This window comes from Delphinapterus leucas, chromosome 7, assembly GCF_059928025.1.
Source record: "Delphinapterus leucas isolate spDelLeu-1000000601 "Yukka" chromosome 7, BTC_Dleu_Yukka2, whole genome shotgun sequence".
NCBI classification, from domain to species: domain Eukaryota; kingdom Metazoa; phylum Chordata; class Mammalia; order Artiodactyla; family Monodontidae; genus Delphinapterus; species Delphinapterus leucas.
In genome coordinates, this window is record NC_143135.1 from 30,036,574 (window position 1) to 30,053,041 (window position 16,468).

Below are 16,468 nucleotides of genomic sequence, written 5' to 3' on the forward strand. Positions count from 1 at the left end.
GGAGAGGAGGGTGGGGCGGGAGATGATGCAGGAGCAGCAATTAGGAAGTGCCGCTTACTGCCTTAATTGAGCTGAGGGGAAGCGGGGGACAGCCAGCAGTGTGGTTGGTGCCAACATCCTTCCAATAAGCGGTGTCTGCGCGGGGAGGAAGTCTGGGCCTTCCCCTCATCCATTCTCAGCATTCCCATCAGAAGTCCCGGAAGAGCAAGCCCAGAGCTGCTGGCAGGGCCAGGCTTTTGTGGGTGAGCTGGCCTTCTCTGTGCCACTCACCCCGGGCCAGGCCAGCCTCGCCTTTCCCTACCAAGGCCCAGGCCCAAGCACATCTGTGTTTTCCTGTAAGGCTGCGGGGACTGGCTGGCAGTGCTTCCCAAGGACCCAGTTGCACTGTAGAGGGGCCTAATTAAGACCTTCAAGCACAGTGCCCTCGGAGGTGGGCGAGGGTGATCAGAAGGGTCACTCTGGGCAGCTGACTGCAGCTGCCCCTCCACGCCCTATCATGCCTGCCCCAGCCCTGCCCTCCCAGCCCACATCCTGTTAAGAAGGATCTGACCCCTAGCCCACTGCCTGATTAGAGATGATGATGCTATTTTTTAAAACCATTTCTCCCTAATGAGCTTCCACATCCCTGTTTCCAGTCCACACGATGTTGGAGCTGGGCAGGGCCTGTGTCCTTAGCAGCTGGCTTAGCCCAAAGGCCCTCTGCAGCCTCATTATCACAATTCCCAGAACCAAGGCAGGCCTTTGTCTAGGAGCTTGTAACTTGTTAGTGGCTTGAGGCTAATTCATTTCTCCTTTGCCTGTAGGGGAATTGCACTGGCCCCCCAAACAAGTGTTTCTCTAGCTCCATCTATGTAAACTACTAGGCACCGGAGAAGCTACGAAGGACTTGTTTTCCAGGATCTCATGCTTGGGGTAGGCAGCTGGGAGGAAAAGATGTATGTATACCTCCAGTTATGATATAATTCATGCTCTGATGGAAGTGTAATGTTTAGTATATTCAGTCTAGAATAAGGTGAGTATACCCCAGAGCTCATCATGGTGAGTCCTCCTTGTTCCTTGAGATCCAGGGAAGATTGGTCCCAAACTCCCCATTCTGTTCCCCCTTAGAATTCCAAGACCTGCCCTGGATTTCCACAGATACCTGCAGGCTTATATAACACTGTCACCTCTGGGCTTCTGTGTCCATTCACGTGTCTCTGTTTACATCACACAGACCTAGCAACAAATCCGGTTCTCTTCCTGGATGTTCACACAGATATAAACACACTCACAACCTCCCTGGAGATATTCCTGAGGGTGGTAAACTAAACTGAACAGTCAGGAATCTGAGGGAGATGGAGAAACAGTGCAAGACTCTTCAAATGTAACATTGGGCATCTTCTAGTCTTAAAATGCCAATGACCAGAGACATTCCCATGACCCACTTTTCCATCTCCTCTCTTCTATCTGCAGCTCTGATCTCCCTGCCCTCTCTCAACCTTTGAGAAAACAGAATCCAAACCAAACGCACATTTTTCTTATTGTCCCCTGCAGAAAAGCTTAAACATCTCATTCTATTGTGAAGCCTCCTGTTGCCCTTTATGTTCCCAGCACTTTATAGCTCCCCCCAACCCCCCACCTTGAAGCTTTTCAAGATATTTTCCCAGAGACAGGTCTCTCCCTAAAATGAATTCTATGCTAACGCTTCAAGTAGTAATGCTTTTTTCTTTATTCTATTTGTTAAGGTGCCATCGTACAATGCAGGTTGCTTGCCTAACTCTCCTAACAAGCACTAGAATCCATTCATTTGACGTAATCCTGGGAACGGAGTCTCCCATCCATGATGGGAGCTTGCTCTTGGATCCCAACCTCAGGTTTCACAAGAACTTTTACCTGATGTTTGGAATCATACTTTTATAGGATTGGAGCCTATCTTAGAAGTCATTCTCAGTTGTGTTAGCTGTCCTCGTATGTGGTCACAAAGCGCTTTTTGCTGCCACCTGCTCTGCCACTTACCATCCTGCCATGTAATTGGCATGTGAGCTCTTAGTTTCCCCCACTAGACTGTTAGTTTTTTGAGTCAGTTCTAAGAGTGCATATTATTTACTGTTATGCACAGGTATGATACCTAGCACATTGCAGGAGCTCAAAAAGTATTTCCTGAATGAGGAAATAAAGGAATAAATGCTTACCAGTCACCCCTCATTTAGTAACTGAAATTTCCCTGTAAAACACCCTTGATAGGTGACCATGCCCTCTTCTGGGATCCTCCAGTGACAGGAAAATTATGGTTTTCTTACTGCTAGAAAGTTTTTCTTTTTGTTTAATCTATAGCCAACCTACTGCAACTTCTAGCCATTGGCACCTACATCAAATGTAACCAAACACAATGCATGCCATTCTGCTTAACAGCTCTTCAAATACTGGCAACAGCTCTTTTCCTCCTCTGGACTTCCCCACATGTTCTTTCTACCAAGATGGTTTTGTCTCCACTTTTGACTTCACTAAAGCTTATTCTTTTTTCATGTTGTAACTTTCAAGTCACTTTCCCAACAACCTCACATGATCCATGTCCCCACAGTTAGGCTCTTTCAGGATGTCATCTTTGTTTCCTTCCTAGAACTTGTCACAATTCGTGATTATGTAATTCTTTATGTACCAATCGGGACAGAAATCCAGTACTAACTTAACCCATGAAAGGGGATCTATTGCCCTACCTAACCCAGAAGACATCTCTAGATCCAGGAGTTCACATAAAGCTTTTAGGGCTCTTTCTCTCTTCTTCTCCTAACTTCTCCCTTATTCTGTGTTACTTTCATTTCTTTTCAAGCAGATTTTTTTTCCCCATGGGATGGCAAAAGCAGTCACTGTCTCTTCTGGTATTATACCTCTTTACAGACCAAGATCCCTGAGAAAAGAACACAAGTATCCTCCCCAGGTGCTTCCACAAAGCTGGGCACGATCACAGCCAGGCACAAACCAATCACAGAAGCCAGGAGTCACTTATCGGCCAGTGCTAGGCGGGGTGCCCTCTCTGGGTTCAATGGATATACAGGGAAATTAACAAGGCCAGTACTTCAGGAAATGTTATGCTCCATTATGAAGAGGGTAATGGACCACTTCTCAAAAGAAGAGACCCTCGGCAAGCATGAAATATGAAGTGTTTGGTTAATACCCAACTTCTCCCTTAACTGTACGTGCTATATTAGCAAGAGCCATCTCTGTTTTCTTCATCACTAGCCAGAGAACGTAGCACATAGTAGACATTCAAATAATTTATTGAATGAATGAAGGATTGTTTCAAATGTATTTTCTCTTCTTCAGGCTAAAGACCACCCCTGCCCTGTTCTTGAAACTTTTCTTTGTATCACCTGGTTTTCAGCATTATCAGAAATTACCAGCAAACTCTGGATTAGGACACATGGCTTCCAACCCAGCCCCTACCATGAATGAGCTCTGTGACTTTGGGCAAACCACACTGAGCCAGTCTCCTCATGTGTCAAATGGAAAAATAGTCCTGACATCAGTTTTGGAGAAGATTAAATGATATAATAAAAGTGCTTTGTGAATGACTGCATATGAGATTTAAGGTAAAAATAGTGCTAACTTCCAATAGAGCTTCCCCTACAAGTGCTTTCAGTTGATTCTCAAATGAATGCATTAAAATAGGTAGTTAAAGATCCTTTACCTTGAGCTCAAATTCAGTATCTCTTGGAAGCTCCCAGCTCCTTTCCTGGTTGTCATCATTGCATTTTTCAAGATCCCAGTGCCTCTGGGGATTCTCAACATTGACATGAACATCAGAAAGGAAGGACTTTGCTCACTTCTGGAAGGCACAGCACTATGGAGGAAAAGGGAAGCCCACAGAAAAGATTGACAGGAACACCATTACATATTTACTGTTTCATAGTCTAGTCTATTACTTTAACCTTCTCTCTACTGTAAATGATATCTAATCCATATAATGAAAGAAGAAAGAGTCTGCAAATCTTAAAAGTATCTGGTTTTCTTTCTGGCTTTGAAAACAAAGACTCTGAACTAAGAGAGACTCACCTTTCTATTTAAATATGTTTATTGCACTCAAAATAAAACCCAAGTGTCTAAACAACTCACAACATCCTTCTTGACTTGATCCAAACATCTCATATCACTCCTTCTCTTGCAGGCTCTGATTTAGCCTTGGTGAAATACTTGTAGTTCCTCAAACTTGCCTTCTCTCTCTGTTCCTTCTGGGTTTTAATGCTCCCTCTGCCAACGCTTTTCCCTCACTATTTCTTTTTCCTCTAGCTTATTTCTTCCAGGAAGCCTTCCTTGGTCACCACCCCAAAGGATAGGTGAGGTGCCTTCCAATATGCTGCCAGATTGTTCTGTACTTACTGTCTTATCAATCAGGGTAGAGACCCTGTCTATCTTTTTCATTGCTCTGTTTTCATTACAAAAAGTGTATGGCACATAGTAGGTGTTTGGGTTTTTTTGTTTTGTTTTGTTTTAACATGAAAGAGCTCTCAACTCCAGATACTAAGAAGGTATACATTCCATTAAGAAATAAAACTTGGAGCCTAACCCGTTGTCTGCTCCCCTATTCGCCTGGGTCTTTCCAATGAGGTCATGAAGAGCCATCATTTTCCACCCATATACATGGAATTTGAACAGTGGCTTGTGACATTTGGAAGGGATTTAGAGATCTTGGTGATTATTAGGATGGACTTGTATCATGTTGCAGGCCCCACAGCATGTCAAGCCTTTGATCAATATACAGAATGGATGTGGGCCAACAAATTGTGATACGTGCTAACAAGGGCATCCTTTCCTAAGGACTAAGACACATGAGGCTTTCTCTGTGCTCCTTTTGATTGTATTCTTGAGTGTTCCCTTTCTCTATAACCAGGGCCATGACTTTTTCAGGGATGTTGACAAATACAAACTCACAGGGGAAATTGTAATCATCCCTAATCTAGCTGGAGCTTTCTGACCATGAGTCGTAACCTTAATAAGTATAAGTAGGTGCCATCTGTCTATCCACCTCCTCACGGCTGCACTAGCCCCTTCTTTATCTGTTCAGTCTGGGAGAGCTGCCAACGTCCTGTTAGGGGCCATTCTTAGAGCAAGGAGAGGGCCTCGTGTTTCTCCCTAGGTCCAGGTCTTGTCCTTCAGATGAGTGAAAGAGCAGCAACATATCTCATTGATTTGAGGGTACTTCCCAACCTAGCCTACTTTCCGGAGATTCAAATATCTGTACCTTTAGAATCATCCCTTTGGGTTAGAGTATCATTCTCCTCAAAGGTCCCTGTCAATATGTCTATCACATAGCATTTTTAAAAATTTAAAGTGATAGAAGCCCTACTTCAAATGTTGGATATTGTTGTAAATAAGTTCCTTGAGGGTCATTTTAACATACAACAGAATAAGTGTTAACATGGAAATTGCAAACATATACATATGAAAAATGCAAGGGTACTGTTTTAGAAATGGCTTCTTGTGTGCTTGAGATAAAATATTCAGTGACCACATCATATAAGGATTCAGTAAATGTTCTATTTCCAACAACTCACGCAGAAATACAAACTATATTCTCTGCAAAGGAAATTTTTTGATTCTTAAGTGATTCAGTGACTCAAAAAGTGGCTCCAGTGATAACAAAGATATTGACATCAAAGATACTTTTTGAGTAAGGTTGTTTTGTTATATATGAGAAAAAATAGCATACTTCTAAATCTATACAGATTTTATATGTGATTCATAATATTTAAATATAATTAAATTGATAGATTAGATACAATGTGCATACCTTTGGATTATTCCATTTACATACCTAGAAGTTTATCTGTTTGTGTTGACAAGCAAAATTTTCTTGTTGATTTTCTCCCTGGGAGAATAGGAAATGACCCCATTTGGGGGACTTATATTCATGCATATATGATAAATATAAGGAATTTGAAAAAAGTTCTGCTTTTGTCATTATGGTTATTTTAGTCCTTTTTTGAAATATCAAAAATCAAAATATTTCAAAAGCTTTTGGGGGCATGTTTGTCTCTGATTTTGCTGGTATATGTTTGATCTGTGTACGTGGGTGGTCTGCTTATTAGCTCCTTGGGTCTGTGGTCCAAACGTTGTCCAATGGCTGAAACCCAGGAGGGACAGGATCATGCGGTAACAATGCAACCACATAGAATTACCCCTTTCAGAGCCTGGGGAAGATGCCGTATCAAAATTCTGTCATTCTCTGTAGGGATTAGGACCCTTTTATCCTGATTCCTGGTCTCCTGTCTATTCAGGGAGTGAGACTGTAGCAAACATCTCACTAATCCTCTAATTAGTTTCCAAGGGCAGCTGTAAAAATTTACCAAACATTTTACGGCTTAAAACAACAGAAATGTATTCTCTCATAGTTCGGGAGGTCAGGAGTCTGAAATCAAGGTATCAGTGGGGTTGATTCCTTCTCAAGGCTCTGAGGGAGAATCCATTCCATGCCTTTTTCCTAGCTTCTGCCGGCAACCCTTGCCATTCCTTGGCTTGTGTCATGTTACTCCAGTCTCTGCCATTGTTTTCACATGGCTTTCTCCCTGGTGTGTCTGTCTCAAATCTCCTTCTCCTTTCTCTTGTAAGGACACTAGTCATTGGATATAGGTCCTACCCTATAGCCACGATGATCTCATCTGAAGATCCTTCATTTAATTACATCTGCAAAGTTGCTTTTTTCAAATGATGTCACTCTCACAGGTTCCAGGTGTTAGAACTTGGACACATCTTTGGGGCGGGGTGGGGGTGGGGTATTATTCAACCCATGAAACCCTTATTTCCTAAACAGCAAGTTTACTATTTATTCTTCAGTCACGTGAGCTTTGAAAATAGCATCAATCGGCTGCATTGCTGTGGGGTTTGACTGCTAGGCAGGTACCATCTTAGTTCATCAATGAGGTCTGAGCAGCTTTCTGGGTAGGACAGAGAAGCAGCCACCATGGGACTTTACCCAGGTCTTCTGACGTTATTCCTGGTCTGCTCTGCTGGGGCGTGGAAATGAGTAGCTGAGAAAGTAGAGTCAACTTAAAAATAAAACATCAGGCCTGGATGGGGTGCTCCGTGTCTGTACTTTTCGTATCATTTACCTGTCTGTACTCTTCATGAGGCCGAGGTCTGAGAAGACAGGGACCATTTTGCTCACCATTGTATCCCTAACTCAGGTGAAAAAGAAATATATGTTAATGAGAGAATGAATGAGTGAAAGAAAGGAAAGTTTTCAGCACACTGGGCCGTGTACCTCAGACCTGGCTCTCACCGGGGGTCTTATCTGCCCAGCCCACACCCCCCCCTCACTGGGACTTCCAGTCCCTCATGGTATGGGCACTCCCCAAGGGACTGGTTACCTCAAAGACTAAAGCACCCAACCTGTCTATTTTTCCCTCAGTTTTCTTTCTCAGTATGCCTTCCAGAAAGCACGAATTTAAATGAGGCCAAATCAAGAAGGCTGCCCATTGATGAAGGCCTGGCCTCCCAGAAATAGATACAAATGAGAGAATGAAACACAAAGTACCTTTTTAAAGCTTCTAACAGACATAAACTTATTTAATTAAGGAAAGCTGTGCTGGTGTGAGTGTGTAAGTGCATATGTGGTGTATAGGTTATATTCCTGAATACCATCAAAACTGAGAGGCCACAGAAGAGATGCATTTCCTAGAAAATCAAATTGGAAGTTCAGGCCTCAGAAGACAGAAACCCTAATGATAGCATGGACCGTCATGGGGCAATAGCATGGGTTCTGGAAAAGTGCAGTTCAGGAAGTCTTGATCATTCCTCTCCCGCTTCAATGACCCTGCTACGAAGGTCTCACTCGCCCATCTCCTTGGTCTCCTCCCTCTTCTGTGATCTGTTCTTGCCTGACCCTGATCTGACTTTGCTAATTAATGACTTCTCCAGTGTAACCCTTGCTAGGAGTATTGAAAGTTTGGTCAGATGGGTTGATGAAGGCCTAGAAGAACTGGGGGTTGGGGGGAGGGGGGAGGAAATATTTGTTCCACACACCTGGGCAAACACAAGCTCTGCCAACTTGTAGGGCCAGCACTGGGCAGCAACTCTCTCTCTCTCTCCTTCTTTCTATGTCTAAGCCAACAGTCACTAGTTTCTACTATGCATCTTCATGACATTTTATTCTATAAATACTTCCTCCCTAGCCCCAAAATGATGAGACAAGTCACACATGACTTACCTTTTTGTCTCATTCCATTTGGACTCATTCCAGACTGTTCATAGCAATTTAAAAAATGGCACGTAGTTTTGATCTCAGTGTCTTCTTCCCTAGCACCCAGGACAGTTTCTTCTTAATATGTTGTAAAAAATACAACATATGTCTCTAAGATAAGGGATGTGTTGACTTTAAATAAATTGTAATTAAAGTAGGAAGAAAAGAGCATAGTAATTTGAAGCAAGTCAGTTCTGGGTTCAATTCAAAAGCACAAAATATTCTGTGACTTTGGGGAAAGTTATATAAACTGAAGATCAATTTGCTCATCTGTGAAATGGGGCTGTTAATAAAGAACTCACAGGGTTGTGGCAGGTCTTAAATGAAAAAACAAATGGAAAAGGTCTGGCATGTAATAGCTGTTCAATTCTGAGCATTTCCTACATGCCAGGAATTATTCTAAGGTTTTACACCTATTAACTCATTCAGTCCTTAAGACTGAATGAGTTAATAGGTGTAAAAGTTTTCTGCCCTCCCAGCCCTAAAAATGCTCTGATATTGACTTAGTTTTTTTCATAATAAATTTCTCTGACACATCTGTTCCAAATTTCAGTACAACGATATTTACACCCAGACTTGCTTCAAACATTGTAGCAGGAGTACATATAACTTTAAATATAGGCTTATGTTGTACACATAAGATTTGGGCATTTGACTGGATGCAAATTATATATCAATGAAAAAATGTCTACTCTTTCCTCCCAAAGCTGTGGGATTGTGTTTCTACTCTCTGAAAGGCCCCCTGACATCCTATCCTGGCCTCCAGGTGCAGGTGTGCCCCAGCTGGAAAAGGTGAAGACAAGCTGCTTAAATGTTTATGTACCTCATTTCCTCAATTATAAATCCACATTTTCTCATTTTAATATTTCCGGAGAAGCAACTTACATTTGATACCATGTTTTTTCTCTGCAGCGCCCCTCCAAACCACTCACCCCCTAATCCTCTGGAAAGCCACCCTTAAATGATAGTGTGTCTTAGATCAATGTCATCAAGGAACCAATGAGATCTGTTAGTCGGATGTAGATAATCTGAGGATAAATAAGAACTAATACATTTTGGGCATTTCCTACATGCCAGGAATTATTCTAAGGTTTTACACCTATTAACTCATTCAGTCCTTAAGACAAAACCCACTGAGATGACAAGACCATTATCCCCATATTACAGATGAGATATGTGAGACTCAGAGAAGCTAAGGAGCTTACAGAGGTTCGAACAGTGTGGAAGTGACAGAGCTGGGATTTGAATGCAGGCAATCTGGCTCCAGAGGCTATGCCCTTAAGTGCTACACCTTACTGCTTCCCTAAATGAGATTATGTCAGTAGCAGGAAACCTTGGGTGTGCGTGCTGAAAACCCACTGAATGCACTGAGAATAAATATGGGGGCAAACGTTATAGCTCTGGCCCTTGGGGGTTTAAGGTCTCAGGATACGTACACATGAAACCTAAACATAAAAAAGTGGGGTTATCAGGAAGCATTTTTGATATAATAGTATAAGCCTTTGTTGCTGCACCCAGAGAGAGGCCCTGTGAAGGACTCCATTCATTGACTGGTCACTTTGCTGCAAAGGGGCTTTGGGGGCTGAATGTCTCCATTCAGGCTGCTATAATAAAATAACATAGACTGGGTAGCTTATTAACAAGAGAAATTTGTTTCTCACAGTTCTAGAGGCTGGGAAGTCCAAAACCAAGATGTCAGCAGACTTGGTGCCTGATGAGGGCCCCCTTCCTGGTTACTAGACAGCATCCTTCTTGCTGTATCCTCACATGGCCTCTGGGGTCTCTTTGTTAAGGGAACTGATTCTATTCACGAGGACGGCAAACTTAAGACCTAATCACCTCTCAAAGGCTCCACCTCCAAATACCATCCCGCTGGGAATTAAGTTTCAACATCTGAATTAGTGTAAAGAGCATTCTAAGTTGGCTCTAGCCCCCTCCCACCACCACTAACAGAACCCAGATCCAACCCAATCTGACTTCAACCAGAGAGGCTCCATTTTTATTTTGCATCTGTTCTCCTGGAGCTAAGCAAAGACTTTCATTTTGTCAGTTCTCAGTCCTCTTCTTAACTTGATCCCTCAGCACTGCCCCCATCCTTGACCAATTCTGGTGGCAATGACTGTGTTTGCAACTCCTATGGCTATTTCCCATAGCATTTTGGTGCTTATCACAATCACTGGCTTTGTGTATATGTGTCTTATCTCTAAGATTCTCCTTAGTAGACCTCAAATTCCTTGAGGGCAGGAGTATCATTCACCTCTAAACCCCCAGAGCCTAGCACTCAACTGCTGTTCAAATGATTAACAATGGTGGCCAGATACCTGGGTTCTCATTGCCGTTTGCCTCAACTTTAGGCAAGTCACTGGACTTATATGCCTCACCTTCTCCATCTGTCAGGTGCTTACAACAGTGCCCAGCTTACAGTAGTGCCCAGCACATACTTCTGAAGGAATGAATAAATCTATGACTGAGTGAATGAATGAATAGCCATCTCTACCTACTTACAGAGTCCTTGAAGATCAGGGAAGCGCCTGTGAATGAAAGCTCATTAGAGGGTTAACAGCTCTGCAACAATCATCGAGTACTTTTTTTTATTTTCAAAAAATGTAGTAGATATGATCAAATGCCTACTGCAATGGCTATATTACAATGGTCCATGATGACCTCCACATTAGCTCTGTTTCCTGGTTGTCAACGCTTGTGAATCAAGGATGGACTGTTTGAAGGATAGAATCTTGTAGACGTTACAGTGTGTGATGTGTGATCTCCAAGCCTAGGTCAAAAAAAATGCAGTCGCTTCCCCCTTGGACCATTGCATCGCTTGCTCTGGGGGAAGCCAGCCACCCTGTCATGAGAACACTCAGCCCTGTGAAGAGGCCTACACAAAGAGGAACTGAGCCCTCCCACCGTTAGCCAGCGCCGACTTGCCAGCCATGTGAGTGAGCCATCTTAGAAGTAGATCCTCCGTATATTATAGAGCACAGGGAAATATAGCCATTATTTTGTAAACACTTTAAATGGAGTATAATCTATAAAAATATTGAATCACTACACTGTATACCTGAAACTAATATAATAGTGTAAATCAACTATACCTCAGTATAAATAAATAAATAAATAAATAGAAGTAGATCCTCCAGCCTCGGTCAAGCCTCCAGACGACTTCAGCCCCAGCTGACATCTTGAATGTCATCTTAAGAGACCCTGTGGTAGAACCACCCACCTAAGCTGTTCCTGAATTCTTGACCCATAGAACCTATGAAAGATAATAAATGTTCATTGCTGTTTTAAACCACTAAATCTTGGGGTGATTTGTTATGCAGTAATAGATAACTATTACAAAGCAAACTGCCCCCTGCAAAAAAGTATAAATATCACATGAAACACACAGAGAACTTAATATCTGGTAGTCTATTTTACCCATCATAACAGAGGCTCTTCACAGTATAGGAGAGATCATCCATGCCAGCTGTGGGATGCAGCTGCCCCAGGAAGCTTCACAATGGGTACAAGTACAGCAAGACGCAGAGGAGCCTGGCTGAGCTAGAAAAATGTGCTCTGAGCGTGTGCTTTCCCTCTGCCACCTCTCCCACCTCTTTTCACTGCTCCCTCAAGCCCTTAATGGGAAACAGTGATCCCGCAGGGTGGTAAGGGAAATAAAGCATTCAGTGCCAGCACCTGGGAAAGCTGCACCAACCTTCCTGCTGTGGCTACAGTGTTGAGATAGTCCATATAGTGACTAAAGGTAAATCAAGAAAACACACCCCTTCCTCCCTGCAGCTGCAGCCGCACTCCAGGGCAGTAGCGTGAAGAACAAAGTATGGCCTAGATTTCACCCTCCTGGCCCTCTTGGGTTGCACCCTTCTGCAGGGCACAGCCGACCCCTAGAGTGATTCTACTGATTGATGGATACCCAGATTCTGACCCTCTACTGCCAACTCCCACCCCTGCCCGCCATGGAGCTGGTGAGTGACCTGCAGAGACCTCCCAGACCTAGGATCAGAATCTGATGAAGAATGAAAGCAGGCCCTGTCCACACTAGAAGCAGAGTAGGCATTGCCGAGCCAAGTACACAGCCTCATGCTGCCTGGGCCGGTGCCAGACTTGTGAGCCCAAGCTCAGAGGGGCAGGCTTTATTTTTAGCAGGTAATCAGCCCTCATTTTGTTCCTCTCAGGGAAGCCCCACCCTTGTCTAAAGGGCCCATGTAATTAGCACCTCACCAGCTCTAATTCCCTCCCTAACTGCCTTAATTATCCTCCAGCTGACCTTTGTTCCCTTAATTGCTGCTTGACTCCGGATCCATGTATACCACTTTGCCTTCTCCCTCTCCCCTCCCTTTTGCTCAAGGAGTTATTGTATACTGTACAGTATTTGGTTTTCTCAGGGAGTCTTTGGAATCCCCACATCTTCTTGAAAGCAACACTCATTTGCAGAGTGCTGCTTTAAACTACTTTCTCCTGCTTAGCTTAGCTGGCTTCTTAGAAATCAACTTACAAGTCAAGAGAATGGGTATTACTGGTCTCCTTTTATAGGAGACAAAATTAGATGAATTAGGTTAATTCAGGGACTTGATCATGCAGGTAGTTACTGACAGAGAGAGACCACACCAAAGCATCTGACACAGTGGCCTCTTGCTTTCCTGCTTCTCACAGCTGAAGAACTTAAACTTGGGCTGCCTCAGTGATCCCAGTTTCTGACCCATATTCTCTTAATACTAGGTGTGACCACTTACTTACACTTGTTTTTAATCTCAACCTCAAGTTTTCTGAATTTGAGGATTGCTTTTACCTTCTCCACTGCCCCAGTATGCTATACAATAATAGTAAGAGCTATTATTTTCTGACCCCCAACATGTATCAGATACCATTTTGTATCTCATTATATCCTCCCGTCGACTCTAGGAAGATTACTCTTTCCATCCCCTCTACATGCCACTCAGTCTTCACTCCAGCTAACGTCCCTTCCATCTCCTACAGTTCCAACTTTTCTCACTCTCATGGATCAACACACAAATGTGACTTCACAAAAGTCACAGCCTTCAAAAAACAGCCTTCTTTTGGTTCATATGCTCCTCTAGTCATCACCTATTTTTCTCCTCCCATTTCTAGGATAATTTCTTTAAAAAAAATAAAATAAAAATTTGTGTGTATTTTTGGTACCAATTCTTCCTTTTCATTTTCATGGAAGATATTCCAATCGGGCTTTCATGCTTTCCACAGCACTTGTCGAGCTCACCAATGGCTTCCATGTGGGTAAAGCCACTGCTTATCAGCAGAATTTGACCCAAGTGATCTCTCCTCCCTGACTTCCAGGCTTCTTGGATACCACACTCTCCTGCTTTTCCTCCTACCTCAATGGTCACTCCTTCCCAGTTTCCTTTGCTGGGCCCTCCTCATCTCCATCACCTTCAACCTGGCTCGGGGTTCAGTTCTCAGACTTCTCTTCTATCAGCACTGACTCACTAGGTAATCCCATCGCATCTCATGTTTTTATAAATCACGTCTATGCTGACGATTGCCAAATTTTTATCTCCGACCATGACCTCATCTATGAATTCGGTTCACATATCCAGCATCTTACTTGACATCACTTACTTGACATCACTATTTGTCTAATGAATAGGCAAACTTTAAAAATGGAACACATGAAAAACCAGACTTCTGTATTCTCTTGTAGGAGTGCCTCCTCAAAACTGTTTCTCTCACCACCTTCCTCATTTTGGTAGATAGTCAACTTCCTTGGTAAACTTGCTCAGGACAAAAACCCTGAAGTCCTTTTTGACTCCTCCCCTTTCCTTCTGCCACATATTCAACAGTCCAGTGAATCTTGTCAACATTTCCTTCTGATTAAATCCGTGATCTCATTACTCTTTTGCCACTTTTACCACCTTGGTCTAAGAAACCACTGTTTTTGCCTCTGTTATTAAATAAAATCCTAACTGTTCTCTCTCCATTTGCTCTTGCTGTCTCCTCACACAGTATATACTCCACAGGAAAGCCAGATCATGTCAGATGATGGTACCCCTCTGCTCAAAACCCTTTAATGCTCCCATCTCACTCCAAGTGAAATACAAAGACCTACAGAGCCGCGCATGATCTGGCTCCCTAGTCTTCCCCTGAGTTTATCTCCTATTCCTCTCCCCTCTGCTCACTCTGCTCCAGCCCTACTTGCTTCTTGAACACCATCAAGTTTGGCTTCATGGCCTTTGAATTTACCATTCCCTCTGCCTGGATCAGTCTCCCACCAAATGTCTATATGGTGTGTTCTCTTGCTTCATTCGGACCATTGTTCAAATATTCCCTTATTTGAGCTTTCTTTGACTTTATACGAAGGACTGTGTCCACTGTGATGGACAGACTGAAAAAAAGTGGCCCTCATGACACCCACCTTCTGATGTTCATGCCTCTGTGTAATCCCTCTCCTTGAATGTGGGCAGGACCTGTGACATGCTTCAACTACACAGAATATGGCAAAGTGATGAGATGTCACGCCCATGATTATGCTACATTGTATAAGATGCCATCTCGCTGTCAGACTGACTCTAGAGACTTTCTCCCTTGCAGTCTTTGAAGAAGTGAGCATCTATGTCAGGAGGGCCAGTGTCAAGGAGCTGAGAGCAGCTTCTGTGAGTTGAGTGTGACCTCCAATCAATGGCCAGCAAGAAACCAGAGCCCTCAGTTCTACAGCAGCAAGGAAATTAATCCTAGCAACAACCAGAGTAAGCTTAGAAGTAGATTAATCCCCAGTTGAGCCTCCAGATGAGAACACAGCTCAGCCAACACCTTGAATGCAGTCTTATGAGACACTGAGCAAAGGACTCAGCTAAGCGATGAATAGACTCTTACCCTAGAGTCTGTACACCTGAAACTAATATAACAGTGTAAATCAACTATACTTTGATATAGTTGTGTTTTTTAAGCCACCAAATTTGTGTTAATCTATTATGCAGCAATAGATAGCAAATATACCACCCTATAAAACCTCCTTCTCTGCCATCCCTTTTCTCTTTCCTTGTTTTGTTTTTCTCTATATACTTACCACTATCTGACATTTAATTTTTTTTTTACTTTAAAAATGTATATTTGATTATCATCTTTCTCCTCCACTAAAATGTAACATCAAAAACTGAATTTTCAGCCCCACAAAAGATTTCTGGTTCATAACAGAAATTTAATAAACATTTTTGAGTGAGTGAATGAGTGAATGGCTTTCCATTTTAGTAATAGCTACATTTTTTATGTGTACCAGAGCCCAGTGGTACACGTATGATGAAGAACCAGGTTATTTTTTCTAATACATCACAGACCAGCTCCTTTGTAAAGTGCAAATAAAGTGAATTACTAGAAAAATAAAGCCAATTTTAAAATTATTATTGTATTCAAAAGCATAAAATTACTCTGTCAAATTGCTGTAACATTTTCTAAGTACTTACTTTCAATATCTTATTTATCTCATTGCCAACCTGTAGCAGTCCTAGAACAGGCAACAGTTCAGGAAAACATTTTGAGTGTCACTACTGAGCAAATAGTCAGGGCTTTGCCCAGATCTCCTCAAGTCCTTTTTCCCATTTCTGTGTGTTTTTCCTCTAACTTGGATGTGGAAGTTCACTCAGTAACTTCTGAGGCGGACTCCCCTCAGATTACTGGAGCCCAGCTCTCCTGCATAATCCAGAATTTTCCTATGGGATTAAACTGAAGCTACCTTCTTTGGAACTTTACCTAAAATTACACCCTTGTTCACCTCCCCATTTTGCTGCAAGGGAGTCTGGAAAGGAGGGAGATGGGAGTGGGAGCAGGTGGCTATACACTAAAAACCCAGATGCGCTTATCACTCCTGTGAAGTTATATGAGACTCTTATTTTCTTTCTTCTGCTTTTCTATAGCTTCCAAATTTTCTGTGATAAATATATATTAGATTTGAAATAGAAAAATATGTCGTTTGGAAAAAAATCAGTGGCCATATATATAATAAACAACACATAGAATGGAACTGTATTCTTTTGACCATTTTTCTCTTATACCTTTCCCTCCTGACCTCCCTCATTATGCCTATTGCTTTTTTGTTGCTTTCAGGTTTTTTTAAGGCTGACTTTAATCTTTCCAGTATTTAACACATAGTAGGCATTTAATGAATTATCATTGGAAGAGTGAATGAATGTGTTATTAATTCATAAATAAAATTAATTTTCCACCAGATACAAAGTGAAAGGTTGAGAATGTCCGTGCTTGAGAATCTTGGACCTGGAACCCCAC